The sequence below is a fragment of the Eurosta solidaginis genome, chromosome 1 (genome assembly GCF_040869045.1).
Source record: "Eurosta solidaginis isolate ZX-2024a chromosome 1, ASM4086904v1, whole genome shotgun sequence".
NCBI lineage: Eukaryota > Metazoa > Arthropoda > Insecta > Diptera > Tephritidae > Eurosta > Eurosta solidaginis.
In genome coordinates, this window is record NC_090319.1 from 88,534,465 (window position 1) to 88,554,537 (window position 20,073).

Here is a 20,073-nt window from a genome sequence, read left to right on the forward strand (position 1 = left end):
CATAATTTCGAAATAGTGAAAGACTTCGTTAATTTGGGAACCAGCATTAACACAAACAACAACACCAACTTCGAAATCCAGTAAAGAATCACTCCTATGGGTCTCTAGACGTCGGCGACGGAGAGTACCGAAAAAATTTTAATGAAAAACTATATGAGCTTTATGGAGACACCAACATAATCCAGCGAATTAAAACACAGCGGCTACGCTGGCTAGGTTATGCTTTCAAAGAATAATTCTTATCAGAACCCATCTACGGAAGTAGAGGAAGAGAGCGGCGTCCACTCCGATGGAAGGACCAGGAGGAAAACGATTTTAACTCCCTTGGAATTAACCAACTGGCGCCAGTTAGCCCAACGAAGAAGCGACTGGGGCGCCTTTTTGAAAAGGTCAAAACGGTTTGAACGGTTAAGCGCCAATCAAGAAAGTAAGTCAGTAGAGTTATTTTGGATATTTCGGTAAAAAAGTCAGCAATTGCTAGTTTTTCCTATAGGTTATACATCACCGCTAGTCAATTAAGCATCTGCAAAGACTAAAAAAACACTCATTAGCATTTCCTACAGGCTCCACATTTTAGAACCAACATACTCAAAGTACTCATGGAGTAATAAATGAGTGACTTGCTGATTTCAGAATTTGTCTGCTCATTTGTACACGACCTGAAGCCCGACCACACTTACGAACTGCAAAATAATTTTAATTATAATTATGCTCACTAGTTTTTCTTGTTTTTGCTGCTCTTTACGGATTTCTATGTTGTTCTTTGAGCGACCTCCACATTAGAAACATTCAAGCACGTTATGGATGGAGCGCGTGTACTCAATTATAAACAAAAGCACATGGTTTTTAAACATTTGTTTTTTTGTTTTGTCTTAGTAGATTAATTCTATTTAGGTTTTTCTTTGTATATGTTTTTTGATTTTTTAATGGCTTATGTGTGAAATAGCCACAAGCATGTGGGCAAAGCAATGACGTTGGCCTTATATATACTTTGAAAGAGTGGTGACAAACTATCGATGGCATGAGTCGTGTTATAGATGGCAACATTGACATTATCGATTGTACGTGGTATTATATCGACTATAAATGTTATCGGTCAACCGACCAGTCCCTTTAGGGATCAACTTCCTTCGTCTTGATTAAACTGGAATATAAACGATCAAATTCTATTTTACTGCTTTTGAGATCAAGTATGTTTTATTTTTCAATACTGATGTTTCTGACTAAATGATCGTATTGTTTTGCTGTTATTTTCCGGCATCCTTTTTTTTTGTGTTTTGTATACAACCCGGTTTCGCCGTTGTGCCAAACCTTCAGACACTGTTGCGTTTTTAAATGGTTTTATTTAGCTTGACTTGACAGGCTGGTTGGTTGGATGGCTGGTTGGCTGGCTGGCACGAATTTTGTAATTGAAATTTAAGTAACTTCCCGATAAGCTGTAAGCTTGAAACTTGGAATATAGTTCAGAACCCGATGACAATGCAATAATAAGAAAAAAATCGACGCTAGGTAGCGCAAGGATCGAGATATTCACACAAATCGTATTTGTGGTCCGATTTGGCTCATATTTGGAACACATAATACATACATGAAGAGAAAGCGAAATATGAAAAAATCGCCGCTAGATGGCGTAAAGATAGATATATGCAGACAAGTCGTATTTGTGGGTCGATTTGGTCCATATTGGGACACATAATACATACATGAATAGAAAGCGACATATGAAACAAGTAAGGAAGGCTAAGTTCGGGTGTAACCGAACATTACATACTCAGTTGAGAGCTATGGAGACAAAATAAGGGAAAATCACCATGTAGGAAAATGAACCTCGCGTAACCCTGGAATGTGTTTGTATTACATGTGTATCAAATGGCAGGTATTAAACAGTATTTTATGAGGGAGTGGGCCATAGTTCTACAGGTGGACACCTTTTCGAGATATCGCCATAAAGGTGGACCAGGGCTGACTCTAGAATTTTTTTGTACGATATGGGTATCAAATGAAAGGTGTTAATGAGTATTTTAAAACGGAGTGGGCCTTAGTTCTATAGGTGGACGGCTTTTCGAGATATCGCCATAAAGGTGGACCATGGGTGACTCTAGAATTTGTTTGTACGATATGGGTATCAAATGAAAGGTGTTAATGAGTATTTTAAAAGGGAGTGGGGCTTAATTCTATAGGTGGACGCCTTTTCGAGATATCGCCATAAAGGTGGACCAGGGGCGACTCTGAAATTTATTTGTACGATATTGGTATCAAATGAAAGGTGTTAATGAGTATTTTAAAAGGGAGTGGGCCTTAGTTCTATAGGTGGACGCCTTTTCGGGATATCGTTATAAAGGTGGACCAGGGGTGGCTCTAGAATGCGTTTGTACAATATGGGTATCAAACGAAAGGTGATAATGAGTATTTTAAAAGGGAGTGGGCATTAGTTCTATAGGTGGAAGCCGTTTCGAAATATCGTTATAAAGGTGGACCAGGGTTGACTCTAGAATGTGTTTGTACGATATGGGTATCAAACGAAAGGTGTTAATGAGTATTTTAAAAGGGAGTGGGCCTTAGTTCTATAGGTGGACGCCTTTTCGAGATATCGCCATAAAGGTGGACCAGGGGTGACTATAGAATTAATTTGTACGATATTGGTATCAAATGAAAGGTGTTAATGAGTATTTTAAAAGTGGGTGGGCCTTAGTTCTATGGGTGGACGCTTTTTCGAGATATCGCCATAAAGGTGGACCAGGGATGACTCTAGAATTTGTTTGTACGATATGGGTATCAAATGAAAGGTGTTAATGAGTATTTTAAAAGGGAGTGGGCCATAGTTCTATAGGTGGACGCCTTTTCGGGATATCGTTATAAAGGTGGACCAGGGGTGACTCTAGAATTAGTTTGTACGATATGGGTATCAAATGAAAGGTGTTAATGAGTATTTTAAAAGTGGGTGGACCTTAGTTCTATGGGTGGACGCCTTTTCGAGATATCGCCATAAAGGTGGACCAGGGATGACTCTAGAATGCGTTTGTACAATATGGGTATCAAACGAAAGGTGTTATATTTTGCGTCAATAAACCAATCCAATTACCATATTTCAACCCTTTTTTCGTATTTGATATAGAATTATGGCACTTTTTTCATTTTTCGTAATTTTTGATATCGAAAAAGTGGGCGTGGTCATAGTCAGATTTCGGCCATTTTTTATACCAATAGAAAGTGAGTTCAGATAATTAGTTTTTAGTAAAGTTAATGAGTTTAGTAAAGATATATCGATTTGTGCTCAAGTTATCGTGTTAATGGCCGAGCGGAAGGACAGACGGTCGACTGTGTATAAAAACTGGGCGTGGCTTCAACCGATTTCGCCCTTTTTCACAGAAGACAGTTATCGTCCTAGAATCTAAGCCGCTACCAAATTTCACAAGGATTGGTAAATTTTTGTTCGACTTATGGCATTAAATGTATCCTAGACAAATCAAATGAAAAAGGGCGGAGCCCATTTTGAAATTTTCTTTTATTTTTGTATTTTGTTGCACCATATCATTACTGGAGTTGAATGTTGACATAATTTACTTATATACTGTAAAGATATTAAATTTTTTGTAAAAATTTCACTTTAAAAAAAAATTTTTTTTTGCCTATTTTTATTAAGCATATATATAGTAATAGGAGTAACGTTCCTGCCAAATTTCATCATGATATCTTCAACGACTGCCAAATTACAGCTTGCAAAACTTCTAAATTACCTTATTTTAAAAGTGGGCGGTGCCACGCCCATTGTCCAAAATTTTACTTATTTTCTATTCTGTGTCATAAGTTCAACGCACCTACAAAGTTTCATCGCTTTATCGCTCTTTGGTAATGAATTATCGCAATTTTTCGATTTTTCGAAATTTTCGATATCGAAAAAGTGGGCGTGGTTATAGTCCGATATCGTTCATTTTAAATAGTGATCTGAGATGAGCGCCCAGGAATCTACATACCAAATTTGTTCAAGATATCTCAAAATTTACTCAAGTTATCGTGTTAACGGACAGACGGACGGACATGGCTTAATCACATTTTTTTTCGATACTGATGATTTTGATATATGGAAGTCTATATCTATCTCGATTCCTTTATACCTGTACAACCAACCGTTATCCAATCAAAGTTAATATACTCTGTGAGCTCTGCTCAACTGAGTATAAAAAATCGACGCTAGGTGGCGCGAGGATCGAGATATTCAAAAAAAAATCGTAGTTGTGGTCTGATTTGGCTCATATTTGGAACACATAATACATACATGAAGAGAAAGCGACATATAAAAAAAAATCGCCGCTAGGTGGAGTAAAGATCGAGATATTCAGAATAATCGTATTTGTGGTCCGATTTGGTCCATATTTGGAACACATAATACATACATGAATAGAAAGCGACCTATGATGTCCGGTTTGGCTGATATTTGGAACAAATATTACATACAGTCCGGTAGAAGTGACATCAAAATATTTTGGAGTTGGAGGAGGGACAAGCATACGTTGCGCAGAGTCGAGTAAAGTCTTTGGAAGGATTATGTATTGATGACTTAAATTGTAACAAATTGTCAGGAAAGAGTCCTTGTAATAATGAGTGACTAAATTAACTAAATAGGTAACATAAAACATAGGGTGGCACGCTAACTTCACGTGAAAACCCCCTTAGAGACTAGCTAGGAAAATAAGTCTTGCACACGAATTTGCCGTAAATTTGCCGTAGATAAGTGGCATATTTTATAATTTCGAAAAAAAAAAAATTTTTACTTTTTTGTATGGTGCACCGCCAACTCCACGTGAAGTTAGCGTGCCACCGTATATTTTCTAAAATATGGCCGCGGCAAATTTTTTTGTTTCACGGATAAATTACGGCAAATTCACGGCAATTTTCCCAATAGGTAATTTTTTCCACGCAAAATTTGTCTTGCCAACTTCAGAGAGGTGGCCAGATCGGCCGCATAAGCTCAGCTTCAACTTCAGTTAAAGTATGGCGAAAACCCGCAGAATGAGTTTAAGCCTAATTTTACTGATAAACTGAGTTCAACTTGTACTGACAAACCAGGCCTCAAAGTACTTCAGCTTTCTACACGCTATTTATATCTTTGTAGTTATTTCCTCTTCAGTTCATCTAACCCTTCAAGGCAAAATTGTGCAAATTCGCTATTTCGTTCATTGAATACGTAAGTCGTCGCTGAACAAGCGATCTTGCAACATCAGAGGAGACAATTATTTATTTACGCATTTTGAAATAACATATTTTGCTAAACAAAAGCTGAAGCGCATAATTTTGGGGCTTTTAATGTAATGCACGCAATACGTGTATTCGTCTTGCTTTATTGCTCGTTTATCAACGACTAACTAACACTATGATCATTATACTCTTACTAACACAGTCATAGTTTGAGTTTTGAATAGTTCTGCCAATAAACATTTTTGTCAATTCTCACTTTGAGATACATTTGAGAATCAGTCCATTTCTCACATTTCAAACGTTAAATTTCAAACGCATTTCAAATAACCGTTGATAGCATTCTCAATCTAAAAGGCACATTTTTAATATGGAATTTTTCTTTATTTTCAAATTGAGAATTTTTGGATTTTCAACTTTTTCTCAAACGAGAATAAAGCGGAACGAAATGGAATCCACTGTAGTGCCACTTTCGGTAAGCAAATTTATTATTTGCTTCACTACACTTTTAACTCGTTTAGATTTATGCATAATGTAGTACAATATCACTTAATATTATTAAAATGTATAAATACTTCCTTATTTTTTCACTTTATGTCCAAATTCACTCAATAAAATCACTTGTTTACATTTCCAGCTAAAGTATGCGAATTAGAGATCACGAATTATCACCGGCACTATCGACGCTATCGATAGCATTGATGTAAAATAAGCATGTTGTACGATGTTTTATTTTAGTTTTGGGTTTCATGAACACTTATTATGTACTTTAAAATTTAGACACATTACTATTAACGAAAATATTCCATGATACCGATGGTTTTCAACCAGAATGGAACGAAATGCAAGTATATCTCAAACCATTCTCAAGTTGAAGAACAACGTTTGAGAAAAAGTTGAGAGAATTTTTAGCTTCAAATGATTAATAATGCTGAATATCAAACTGAGAATCAATGTTTGCTCAAACATTTGAGATTTTTGCTTTCAGTGTTTGTTGGGCTGTTTTAGAAAGACATGTGCAAGAAATTTCCTGAGTGGTGTGCTCTCTTTTTTCTTGACTTTTTTAAGTGGAAAAATTTATTCAAGGCTATATAGAGCAACCGAGATCGAAAACGAAATATTTGATTGGTGCTACAATTACGCGAATAAAGAAATCAATTTGCTGGTTATTAAACACTCAGCAACAAGAATAACTTTATTCACATTCATTCACAAAGCCTACTAAATTTCAAGTTTTTAGAATTAACGACAAAAACAATTATAAAAAAGTTCTTCAAACACTAATTAACATTAAGCAGCGTTCATAAAATGATTTGAACTTGAGAAGACGTAGATAAATATGAATATCTGTAGCTAAATACAAATATACTCAACTCTTTATAGCTGCGTCGATCGTTTTGCTATTCTTATGTATAATAAATGTCAATTTTAACTGTTAGAGGTGAAATAAATAGAATGTCAAATGTTCAAAGACGTTCAAACACAACAAACTCAATTGTACGAAATCGTTTTTAGTACCACTTTGACCTTATCGGCATATGAAAAAAAAAATCACATTGAAATGAATAGAATTGTGTTCTATGTATAATAGTACATATGTAAATATATTTACATACCTACATATGTACATATATTAGCTAGGAAGTCGCGGAAAATGCGATTTAAGGTTATTTTAGTTGAAAATATGTTTCAAGTAATTAACCTCATATTTGAACGCCATGATTTTTATTTACATATTTTGGCATATTCAGCTGTTCATTCGAAAATTGTTGCTTTTGTATATGGAAATCTTAGTACTATGGATACGAAAAACTGCAAGGTGGGCCCATATGTACGTTTGTTTCTACAATAGAAAAACTAAGGGCTAGGTAACATAGCACTTCCGGTGTCTGCGTAACCTTAACTTGTTAGAGGTGTACGCAAAGAGTGAATTGGAGATTACAGTTTACGGCTAGACTGATTTGCCAAACTCAGCCATCTTTAAAAAACCATTTCTCAAAATTGTTTTGTCAAAAACGCCCTACGCAAGAATTTGGTGAGAATACCCTATCACACTATTTGTTTTAAAAATCCTCTATCTAAGCACAAATACATTTTCAACTGACGTGTGGCGATTAGAAATCAGTTGTGAGATAGGGCGTTCTTCAATCAAATTCTGATATAGGTAACTTTGGACGGCATGCGAGATAGGGTGTTATTTCACTCAATCGTCGAGTTTCAAAATGTCTTTTGCTTAGCTTTCATTTCAATGCAATTGCTTAAAGTGAGCTGCGTAATGTGAATAGCACTTTCTTTTACTTATAAAATCTTTTATTCTTTTAGTTTAAATTTTCAAATTTTTATTGAATTTTTTTAAATAAAATTTTAATTTTATTTATTTGCTTTTTTATTATAAATTTTTATTTTTTATTATTTATATTGGTTCGCCTGGAAATATTTTATCCATTTTTCTAGTTTTTTTTTAATATTTTTTGAACCTTTTGTATATATATTTTCAATATTTTATAATTTTTTTTATTTTTTTACTATCATTTATAATTGTATTTAATTTCCAGTGATTTAAAAAAATTGTTTGTTTTATTTTTATTTATTTTTCACTTAATCCCTTTTCCTTTATTATTGGATTTTTTTTTTAATTTTAATTGAATTATTCACTACTATAAATTGGTATTAGTTATTATTTTTATTTTTTATTATGAAATTAAAAAATGTTTGCTTGTTTAAATGGTGTGTTCAATTTATACTTATTATTAAGAATTCATGAGCTTAAGACCGGCTTATAACAATTGAATGTTCAATTATTATGTTTCTCTCAGAACCACATAATAATTGAACATTCAATTATTATAAGCCGGAGTTAAGCTCATTAATTCTTAAAAATATGTATTAAAAAAATGTTCTTTTCTTAAGAATCCTATTTTATTGTTTTTATTTTTTCGTTTGGAAGTGGCTATTTTGTTAAAACTATTTATTTTTGTATACATATTTTTTTTTTTACTTTTGTATAATATATATTTTTAATATTTTTTTAGATTATTTTTTTAAGATTTTTTTTATTTTATTTTATTTTTTACTATTTCTTTTGGTCCTCCTAGCCCGTTCTACCTTGCTATTTCTTTTCTGTTTTTATTTAATTTTATTTTAGTTATTAACTATTTTTATATTTTAATAATGTTTCATTATTTTGAATTGGTTTTTAAAAATGTGTTTTTATTATTATTTTTTAATTATTTTTTAAACAATTGCTTTAAAATTTTTTAATAATTTTTTATGTTATATTTTTAATTATTTCAATTGTTTTTATTAAAAAAAATTTTTTTTACTTTTTAAATTATTTTTTATATTTTGTTTTATTATTTTTTTATAATGTTTTTATACTTTAAGTTTTTAATATATCTCTTAATTATTTTTTAATTTATCTTTTGATTATATTGTTAATTAATTTTAGATACTGTTGTTTAATATGCAATATTTTTATGTTCACGGGTTTTAATTTTAAATTACTTTTTATTTCCATTTTTTTTTTTTTTTTTTTTTTTTGTTGTGTTCTCACATACATAATTTAAATTTTTTGTTTTCGTTTTCATACCATTTTATATACATACATATATATATTTTGCATTTTTGAATTTATTGTAACTAGCTATAATCCTGGCGGCCACCGTGGTGTGATGGTAACGTGCTCCGCCTACCACACCTTAGCCCTGGGTTCACACCCCGGGCAAAGCAACATCAAAATTTTAGAAATAAGGTTTTTCAATTAGAAGAAAAATTTTCTAAGCGGGGTCGCCCCTCGGCAGTGTTTGGCAAGCGCTACGGGTGTATTTCTGCCATGAAAAGCTCTCAGTGAAAACTCATCTGCCTTGCAGATGCCGTTCGGAGTCGGCATAAAACATGTAGGTCCCGTCCGACCAATTTGTAGGGAAAATCAAGAGGAGCACGACGCAAATTGGAAGAGAAGCTCGGCCTTAGATCACTTTGGAGGTTATCGCGCCTTACATTTATTTTATTTATTTTAGCTATAATCCTGAAATAAAATTTTACGAAGCAATGTATGTTTGCCTGTCAATTCGCACGATTCCCGGCACGGCACTTTAGATATCTTAACAAAATAATCAAATATCTATGATCATATGTTTGAATCTATTATTTCAGCCAAACAGTCTACTGTTTGTAGTTTATTATTCTGACGAAGGTGACTATAAAAATATTACACTATTAAGTAGCACATCGAAGTAATTAAATTTTATTACCGAAATGCTTGAGCGAATATAAGTTGCAATAATAAAATCATCTTTTATGACTGGACGTGTTTCTTAGCTGCATTATACTACATTGACAGCCATGATCGTCTTAAATAGAATGGCATTAACGATTAGGAGGCTGGGGAAGTTATTATGATGCTATAATATTCAATTAAAGCGAACTGTTTTCTAATGATGGCGAGCTTTTAAACAATCAGCTTGCCTTTCTCCCCACCAAAGGTATACCCACCCAGGGCGGCCTTTTAAGAGGGATGTTTTTTTAGAAGCCTTTTAATTTGTGATTTCAAATGTCGTCTATAAGATGTGACGCCCTTATTTCATGTGTTGTATGCCCCATTTGAGGCCGCCGTGGTGTGGTTGAATCGTGCTACGCTCACACACCGAAGGCCCTAGGTTCAATGCTCGGGAAAAGCAAGATCAAAATCTTTAGAAAAAAGTTTGTTCAGTTAGAAAACCATTACAATAAACATATGCACATCCGTTAACTTTAGTTTTGATATATGCATTTTTTTATCTTTTATATTTTTATTTACTTTTTTTTTATTTGTTTTGTGTATTTTTTTTATTTTTTTGTTTTGTCTATTTTTGTGTAAGCGAGAATTTATCAAGTAACTTGTACTTACTATGTACAGTTTCGCACAAAAAAATAGCACTGAAACTTACAAAAGTACTTTTAGATGAAATTTTTTTTTATTATTGTCCCTAACATACGCGTTCTGCCTTCTCTGGTAAATGAGGACAAGACGGAGTACTTGCTGTCATACAAGAAAGAATCGGCGGGCTCGCGCCTTGGCAACCATGTCACTGTTGACGGATATAAATTCGAGACTATGAAGAATTTTGTCTATTTGGGAATCATCATAAACAGCAAAATCAATCTCAGCTTAGAAATCAATCAATAGCCAACAAGCGCTATTTTGGACTGAGTAGGCAATTGAAAAGCAAAGTTCTCTTTCGACGAACAAAAATCACGCTCCACAAGTTGCTCATCATACATGTTAATTCTCAATTCATTTACAGTACCTTTGAGACAAAAGGTTTTTCAAAAGTGTTGCAAGATATTTACAAAGAGCACTTCGACTTCTTACCGTTTCGACGATGACAGTTTTATTAACTGTCTGTAAAATAGGAATGAGATAATTTATATCAAAGCACTAAGCAACTTGGAGTTCGGAACAAATACTGTAACAATGTAACAACAATGTACAGTGACAACAAACGGGTCGAGATAATTAAAAAAAAATCATTCATGGAATCTTGAGATCGGTTTTAAAGTATTTTTCTGGTGAAACTGAGACCTGAAATTTACAACGTTGTTCAGAGTTCAATGAAAAATTAACACATGTGACAAAAAAGTTTTACTGGTTTTCGCACGGATCTATGTATATATTTCGAAAAATCGGATCGGATCGGAAAGACTCTTGCGACAAATTTGTAAGAGACTTCCCATTGAGCTAAAAATATAATACCTGATACGTAGTTCAGAAACCGATGACATGCATTAAATAAGCGGAAAAAATCCGATAGGTGGCGCCCGCGGTACTATGTTTAAAAATTTCGTACAGACAGGTGAATTTTGAGATCAGGTTTAAAAAAAAAAGTCGCGTTTAGCCTCAAAATTGCAGCCTTACAATTAATTCTGAGGACCAAGATATTACAACAGGAGAAGAAAAAAATTCGCTGGGTGGAGAACGAGTGGAAAAGATAAAAAATCATACGAGATTTTGAAATATTTCGTTAGATTTTATGTCACTTTCAGGAGAGCTTTAGACTTGAAAGTTTAAACTAATTTCAAAGGCCAAAAGCACTGCAACAATAACCACAATAAGTTACGCTAGGAGGCGCACGAATCGGTGTAAGAAAATCGGGAGGGGCAATCTTGCGAAAATTTGTAAGAGACTTGCCACTGAGCTAAACACTATGGACTCATTCAGTCTACGTGAAATCATCATGGGACGTTCAGTTTAACCTAGCATGCCACTTAGCTAAAAATTTTAAACCATGTATACAGTTTAGAGGGCCGAGACAATGCAAAAAATGGTGGAAAATTTCCCCTGGGTGAGGCGCGAGTTAGATAGACAATTCGTACGAGGCTTGGCGGTTTTCGAAATGGTCCATCGCAATATGCCAGTAAATGTTTCTTTCTTTTCAGTTTCTCTTAGAAAAAACATAATAATTGAAATTCAATTATTGTAAGCCGGTGTTAAGCTCATGAATTCTTAAATATTGTTAAAAATGTTATATCAAAATTCATCAACATTATGTTGGTGTTTAAGGACACATCTTTTGCTATGTTTTGATCCATTTATATAAAGGAAGGATTTTTTATCTTCTTTTTATTTTGAGCATAGCTTGCACGTTAAGATAAGTACTCAAATAATTCTCAAATTGAGAGTAGAGTAAAATTTTTATACTCAGCGTGCTTTGCACACAGGTACAAAGGTATCTAGATATAGACTTCCATATATCAAAATCATCAGTATCGAAAAAAAATCTGATTTAGCAATATCCGCCGTCGGCCCGTCCGTCTGTCCGTCGGTTAACACGATACCTTGAGCAAAAATTGAGGTATCTTCACCACGGGCATACGGGCTTATCTGGACCCAGCAGAGATTGGTATTAAAAATGAGTGAGGTAGGTAGGTTGAACTGGCCGGTCCATGAGGACCTTACATAGACTGATTGAGTCCGTAGTGTTACCAGAAGTTTGTTTTAACGACCAAGCTGAAAAACCCTATCAAAAACCAGGACCTATGTTATAAAATAAATCCGTCCTCTTGGCAAATACTAGAAGCTTCCTAGGACTTAAGCCACTTGCTGCTTCTAGATCTAATAGCTGGAGTCTTAGCTTGGCAAGTGCAGGGCACGAGCACAGAACGTGCTCGATCGTTTCCTCCTCCAACCCGCACTTCCTACATCTGCTATCACTGACCAAGACTAGTTTAAAGGCATGTGACGCCAGAAGGCAGTGTCCAGTCAGAATACCCGTCATGAGTCTACAGTCCTCTCTTTTTAATGATAGGAGCAACTGTGTTAGTCTAAGGTCGTAAGACCTACACATAATCTTCGACACTTTACAGCCCCGCGCTTGAACCCACGCCTTTCCCGCTTGGTCGATCATGTGCACCTCTCGCCTTCGCTTAATCTCGCCCAATCTAATTGGGACATCTACGGAGCAAGCTTCAAGGGATGCGCCCTTTTTAGCTAGTTCATCCGCTTTTTCATTCCCATCTATTCCCATATGCCCTGGGACCCAATATAGATGTATGCTTCTCCCTGTCCCGATTCTCTCCAGAGACTGCTTACACTTTAACACGCATTTAGATGCTTAGCTATGCGAGATTATTGCCTTAATTGCTGCTTTACTGTCAATATAAAAGTTAACACGGTTGCAGCTTCAGCTATTCTCTTCCAGGGTTTCTACTGCTTTGGTTACGGCTAATATTTCCGCTTGGAAAACGCTACAGTAATCCGGCAGCCTGTAGGATCTGCTTATTTCCGGATCAGCGCAGTATACCGCAGACCCTACTCCTTCCACTACTTTGGAACCATCGGTGTACACATATATCGCCTCTTCCGTCATTTGTGCACCCTTGCGCCAACCGTCCACCTCTATTGTGGCCTTAAGATCTCCCTCGAAGCGCAGATAGGGAATCATGTAGTCTATTCGTCTTGTGATTGATGACGCTATACTACTATGGCCATATGGTCGGCGCTCAAGCTACCCCGAAGCACCGAGCCTGGTTGCGGTCGTTAACGCTTTGTTCTTTGCTACCAGGTCTACAGGTGGGATGTGCAAAATGGCATACAGTGCAGCCGTCGGGGTTGTTTGCAGGGCTCCCGTAATGCTAAGCATCGATAGTCTGCATACCCCCTCTAATTTTTTGAGGTATGTTGTTTTTTGTGTGGCTTTCCACCAAACAAGAACTCCATAGTATAGAATAGGGCTTACAATCGCTGTAAAAACCCAATGAGAAAGAGAGGGCGATAGGCCTCACGTACACCCCAGAATTCTTTTACATACGTAGAGTGCCGTTGAGGCCTTCTTGACCCTCTCCTCCACGTTGAGCTTCCATGACAGCTTACTGTCTAGGATGATTCCTAAATATTTTGTGCAAGGTTTCTCCTGTAAGGTCACCCCTCCTAACTTAGGCCTGGTCCAATTTGGGACCTTGTACCTCTTTGTAAACAAGACCATATCCGTCTTCTCCGCATTGACTTTCAACCCGACATTAGATGCCCAGGTATGAATATCGCGAAGCGCCCGATCCAGCAAAGAACTAATCGTTGGAAGGCACTTTCCACTTATGACAATTGCAACGTCACCTGCGTAAGCCGTAAGTTTTACGGGTCCCTCATCGAATTGCCTGAGCAGTTGGTTGATGACCAGCGTCCACAGCAGATGTGATAGCACCCCTCCCTGGGGCGTGCCCCTGTCCACTGATTTCGTGGCCTCGTACAATCCCCATTGTGATGTAATCTTTCTGCAATTTAACATGCAGCCGATCCATCTGATTAAGGCAGGATGTACTTTAATGTAATTAAGACCATCCATAATCGCCCCTTTTGCAACATTATTGAAAGCCCCGGCAATGTCCAAGAAGACTCCTAGAGCATACTCCTTATATTCCAGGGATTTCTCTATGCTTATTACCACCCTATGCAATGCGGTGTCTACCGACTTGCCTTTGGTGTACGCATGCTGTGTTGTGGAGAGCAGCTTTTCATCCAAGTTGGACTTTATGTACACATCTATCAGCCTCTCAAAGGTTTTGAGCAGAAATGATGTTAAGCTAATGGGTCTATAGTCTTTGGAATACATGTGACCGATCTTACCCGCCTTTGGTAGAAAAGCTACACGAGCAGTTCTCCAAGAGTGCGGTACATGATTCAGTCGTATGCACCCATCGAATATTATTTTAAGCCATTCCACGACCGCCCTCTACCTGGGACTTGTAGCATGGCCGGGAATATACCATCTGGGCCCGGCGATTTAAACTTAGAAAACGTCTTCACTGCCCACTCGATCTTGGTATCGGTCACCAAGCCCGGCACTACTAGCTCCGTGATCGGAGTGTGAGTGATGTCTGCTGGCTCCTCTAAACCGTCTCCCGATGGGAAATGTGTATCGAGAAGCACCTCAAGGGATTCCTCACTATTACATGACCATTCCCCGTTATCTTTCTTTATTAGTCCCTGGACTATGTTTCTCTTTGCTAGGACTTTTTTCAACCGTGCTGTTTCGCTGGAGCACTCTATGTCCGTACAGAAACTTTTCCATGAGTTTCTCTTCGCCCTGGTAATTTCACGCTTGTAGATCCTCAGTAGATGCCTGTACTCGTCCCGACACGCTTCGCTTTCCGCGGTCTTTGCGAGCTTAAACATTTCTTTAACCTGTCTTCTTAGAAGACTCAGCTCATTGCTCCACCATGGCGGCTTTGCTTTTCCTCTGAATCTTCTTAGAGGGCAAGCTTTGTTATACGCAGTCATAAGCGTCCTTGTTAGGAATTCATTCGACTCCTCCAGTTCCTCTACATTAGCAACCTCTTTGGGTTGTCCCAGTTTTGTTTCTACATGTTTCTGGAATTTAGTCCAGTTCGTTGACCTAGGGTTTCTAAAGGTTCCTCCCTTCTCTACCCTCTTTTGGGGGATGTTGAAGCTGATATACGCATGGTCGGAGAAGGATGGTCTATCAAGAACCATCCAATCATACCTTGATATATCACGCTCGGGGCTCAATGTAATATCCAGAACATTCCTGGATGTTGGACCAATGTATGTAGGGACATTTCCCCTGTTGGCTATCTGCAAATTGGTTTGCAGGATGTAACAAAACAGAGATTCGCCTCTCTCGTTCGTATCTGCTCTTCCACACGCATTGTGGTGCGCATTTGCATCTGCGCCTATGACCAACCGCCCTTTGCGCCCTTCCTCCTGTACTAGCCTTTTGCACTCCATCGGTGGGACCTCCGCAGCATGGGCCATGTAGCAGGACGCCAGGATAAATGCCTGCTTATTCTTTTGCTCAACGGCCACCGCTACGAGATCCTCAGTGGTGTAATTAGGCAGCATATATGAATGCAGCTGTTTCCTTACCATTACTTCATCTCGCACCCGTCCTTCCGTTTGCGCGTAGTAAACGCCAAACCCGCGCGCGCTAAGTCCAGAAACCTTTCCTCCCAATGAGAGCCACGGCTCCTGGATCAGCTCCACGTCAAACGAACCCTCCTCAAGGGTTAGGAGGAGTTCGCTCGACGCCACTTTACTGTGTTGGAGGTTTATCTGTAGGACTCGCAGCACCATTGGGCTGTTTGTCCCCCTCCAGCACCTTCGTCTTGACGTCGTCGTCCTCCCCTTGCCCTTTTGGTTTAGAGTATTCGAGGCCCCCTTCAGCCTCTCGTGACTGTTGTGCAGGGTGTTTCTCTGTGCGAGTCACAGCACCATTTAGCGGTTGGTCCTCTTCTAGCACGTTCGTGGTGACGTCGGGGACCTCCACCTGTCTTTTTTCCCTTAGGCTTTTGAGGTCCTTTTCGACTTCGCCCACCTCTAGCGTGTTAGGGTTTTTTCCTCGGGACTTCTTTTCCTGAGTCGCATGTAAATTTTGCCAGTGCCAAAGGACATTTTACCAAGCTGCGTGTACAAAATATCCTCCGCCTGCTTGTTTATTTGGAAGATGTAGAACTGACCATCCTCGGTAGGCCGAGATACAATAAGTACCTTCCAATCCTGTGTCGGTATGTTCGGATTCTGATTCTGCAGAAGTCGCAGTGTATCCTCCGACTTCATCACGCATGGTATCCATACCTTAACTTTTGGTACCGTGGGGATTTGCGCTTTATCCACCACCTCAAACCGCGCGTTCGTGCCTTGCCTTTGGAGGTTTGGAACCACTTCCTCCAGCCACTGCAAGCTCGCGATGTTGTCGCACGCTATAATCTTCACACCGTTATACCATCCCCCCGAATCAAAGGTTGGAAGGGGATTACTTGGTTGTTCCCGCATCATCTTAAGCATTAAGCTAATAAGCTCCCTTTCCACAGATCTCCACCTTTCAGTAGTCATTTGTCCGAAAGGACTGCTACGATCAACCAGCGCCACAGTCAGTGACTGCTTTGCCACATCACTCATCTTCTCGGGAAAAGCAGGAGTCTTAGTGTTATCTCCCTTTGGCACCTCCGAGAAAGCCGGAGTCTTAGCGTTAACTCCCTTTAGCGCCTCCGAGAAAGCCGGAGTCTTAGCGTTATCTCCCTTTGGCTTATCTCCTACTTCCTTAATTGGAAGTTCCCTCTGACTCGCAGCTTTCGAGGTAGTTCCTACCTCGCTATTGGAGCCCATCTGTCTTACAGCTTTGGGCCTACTTGTCTTGTCTATGCGACTGCCCTGCCTCGCGGCTCTAGGACTGGGTCCTTTCTGCCTCTTGAAAGCAGGCTTGTCGCCTTCCGCCGAACGTTGCCTCTTCATTCTGCCATTCGACGGTTCTTCCTCCTCGTACCGGTTGCAGAACCGAGGGTTTCTCGCAGCAAATCTTTTGAACTGCCTTCGACCTACTTCTACCGCTTCATGGGCCCATTCCAAGCGCTCGATCTCCACTTCTGTTGGGTCGACCACTGCTCCCAAGCGTTGAACAATTCTTAGTGCTGCACGGTACTGCGAGAGAGCTCTTTTACTTCCTCTGCTCCGTACCCTTCTCCACTCTTCTACTCCGTTTTCATTTGTGTGCTTCTCCAACACGGAGTTCATTGAATCAGCACTACTCTCGCTCCCCGAGTCCGACGCATCGCTTAATTCGTATTTGTCGTCCTTGGATTGCGACTCAGTCCTCCTCTTTACATCGTCCTTATTACAGTCAGTTAATGAGTCGTTCATCTTGGTCGTACGACCACCTGCCCGACAAGGCGGGCTCAGCGGTCCAGTATTATATACGGGGAAAGAACCGTCCGCCACAGCAGCGCCCCTTGCTGTGGTAAGGCCATTAATACTTCCCGAGGTGGCCCGGTATCGGGAAGGCTCCGTTCGAATACAGCCGAATTTATCCCCTGGCTGCAAATCGTCCAATAGGCACGGTCCGCATAACACCCTGGATTAGGGGGCTGGCAGTTCTTGGTCACCGATATCCCGCCGCCCTCGTATGAGGCGAAACGGCGTAGATGTCAGTCCTAACCAGCTCCGCCTCATAGTCGGGCGCTATGGAGTTCGGCTAAGCCCTCACACCAACGATAAGGTGCCTACCCTAGTGAGGGAAAATGGAAGTCGGATGATAACCATGCCCACTTTTTTTATATACTATAACATTTTGAAAAACACAAAAAACTGATTATTTAGTAAATAATACACCAAGAATGTTGAAATTTTATGTTCGGACTGATATTAAGACACTTGATACAAATTTTAAAAACTTTTTGAAAATGGGCATGGCACAACCTGTTTGTGATAAAATCGATTTTACAAATATTATTAATCATAAATCAAAAACCGTTAAACCTATCATAACAATATTCGGCTTGCTTTTAATATAAGGAATGCTTCAAAGAAAAAGTAACGAAATCGGCTAATGACCATGCCTACTTTTACATAAAAGATTTTGAAAGGTATCTTAAGCTAGCCCAGCCTTCTCAGCCCAATTAAAAAACGAGATCGTACTAAATTGAACAATAATTAATGCTAATTTAATACGTGTTAGTTAAATTTATTACACTTGTATTCTAAAAAATATCGAGGTTTGGGCTAAGATATTGACATCACTAGGCTAGATAATAATCACGCAACAACAAAAACATGAAGCTAGCCACACTTATGTACAAGGCAACGAGGAGATACGTCACTCACACAGATGTAGCCATCAGCCGAAGTTGTTCTTCACACATACACACACATATATGTAGCTCAATTACCAAGCAGGAGATACAGAAGTTCAAGAAGGCGAAACGCCTAGACTTTAGTAGAAATATGCGAATGAAGCAACGGAGAGTATAAAAGCAGCGCAAGCTGAGTAGTCAGTAAGCAGTTTCCTTTAAACACGCTGTTGTTAAGTACGTGATATAGAAGTATAATTGCACTACTCCCAAGTATACTAAATAAAGACCATATTGCAATACTGAACATTGGAGTGATTTATTCAACAGTTTATCGATTCGAACGTTAGCAGAAGGTTTCTAATAAGCAGAATTTCCCTAAATTCGTTACAGTAGTTTACTTAACAAGTTTTATTGTAAGAGGAAATAGCGATACATTTTTTTTAAATGTGTGATGCAATTGAAGCTCATGCTGAGTATTAAAGCTCGCGCTGAGTATATAATGTTCGGTTACACCCGAATTTAGATACCCTTACTTGTTATAAGTGTTTTTACGTACATTTAGCAAAAAGTGGTCCACTATGCCATACATTTGATATCATATAAATCGTTATGGCCAGCACAAGAACAACAAGCGTCAGCCAAAATCAAGAAGTCTGGTGCGACTGATAGGCCACATATGTGGAAATTTAATAGTAAGAAATAAACAAAAGGTTAGCTCTGTTTATTAATGTTGTCGCCGTTTAATTACACGAAACATAAAATGTATTGACTCTTAATGCCAACTTATGCCGGTTTTTATACGAGATTCGAAATTGTCGATGACATGCACTTTAATTATGTGAAATTTATAGCGATTTTAGTTGCGAATTTGGAGGTATACAAACAAACTGTTTATAATTGACTGAGGGGTTTGTTTGTCACTTTTGTTTCTTTACTTGATTTTATATATGTACTTCGGGCTGGAATGTATTTAGCACTCGCGCTTTACTGCTCTTTGCCCCCCGCAGGTGATGACGGATAAAGAACAGCTGGCATTTTTTATTTGTAGAAGTAAGAACTATTGATGCTGTTATGTTCGGTTCAGTGTGTTCAATAACCCTATTATGTTGAGATTCCAGTGGATCGGGTAGACATTTATCTAGACGATGAGACATCCAATATTATAAACCCGCGCTCCCATCAGTTGCTTTAAGTTAAAGAATATACGCACGTAAGACATGCTGGTACCAAAAAGGGGCTACCGAAGCAGTTTGTATCCGGCAATGAACTTGACATATTCGTAACACTCACCTAAACCTTTCTGAATACGGAACATAAATAATAGTTTTGCAAAATATTCGAGATCAGTTTGCCACGGAGTATCATTTTAACAGAAATCCTTTACGTTCGTGATTAATGTGAAACAGTAAACGAAGACATCAGTTAAGTTTGGATTATCGACTCACCTGTTTAAAAGTTAGACCCTAAGGGCACGAAGGGTTACGGATTGAGCCGCAATGATCAGTAGAGGCTAAAATGAAACAAGAAAATGATTTTAAAACATTTCTTCATTATTGCCTAGATAGATAAAGTCAATACAAAGCGAATATTCAAATATAACTACTTAAATAATGTGATGTAATGTACTATACGTCGTATTGATAAAACGACGTATACTTTTTAAATTACCAATGTACGATTTTATTGAATTATGTTGTTACATTTTATTGCGATTTAAATGTAAGTTCAGCTTTATATTTTTTATTTATTTATACAATACAATAGACACTTATATGAAAAACTATAACTCGATTTTAAAGCGTACGAATACCAGGAAAAAAT

General features: G+C 38.0%; 1 protein-coding gene across 1 annotated transcript in view; it reads right to left on the reverse strand.

Annotated features, from left to right (window-relative positions):
• The window catches only part of rdx (BTB/POZ and MATH domain-containing protein rdx), a 559,722-nt gene that overhangs the window by 446,151 nt on the left and 93,498 nt on the right, over positions 1 to 20,073 (reverse strand). The window contains exon 2 of the mRNA XM_067759030.1: positions 19,698 to 19,762. The gene's annotated coding sequence lies outside the window, so the exon portion shown is untranslated. The remainder of the gene's footprint in view (positions 1 to 19,697; positions 19,763 to 20,073) is intronic.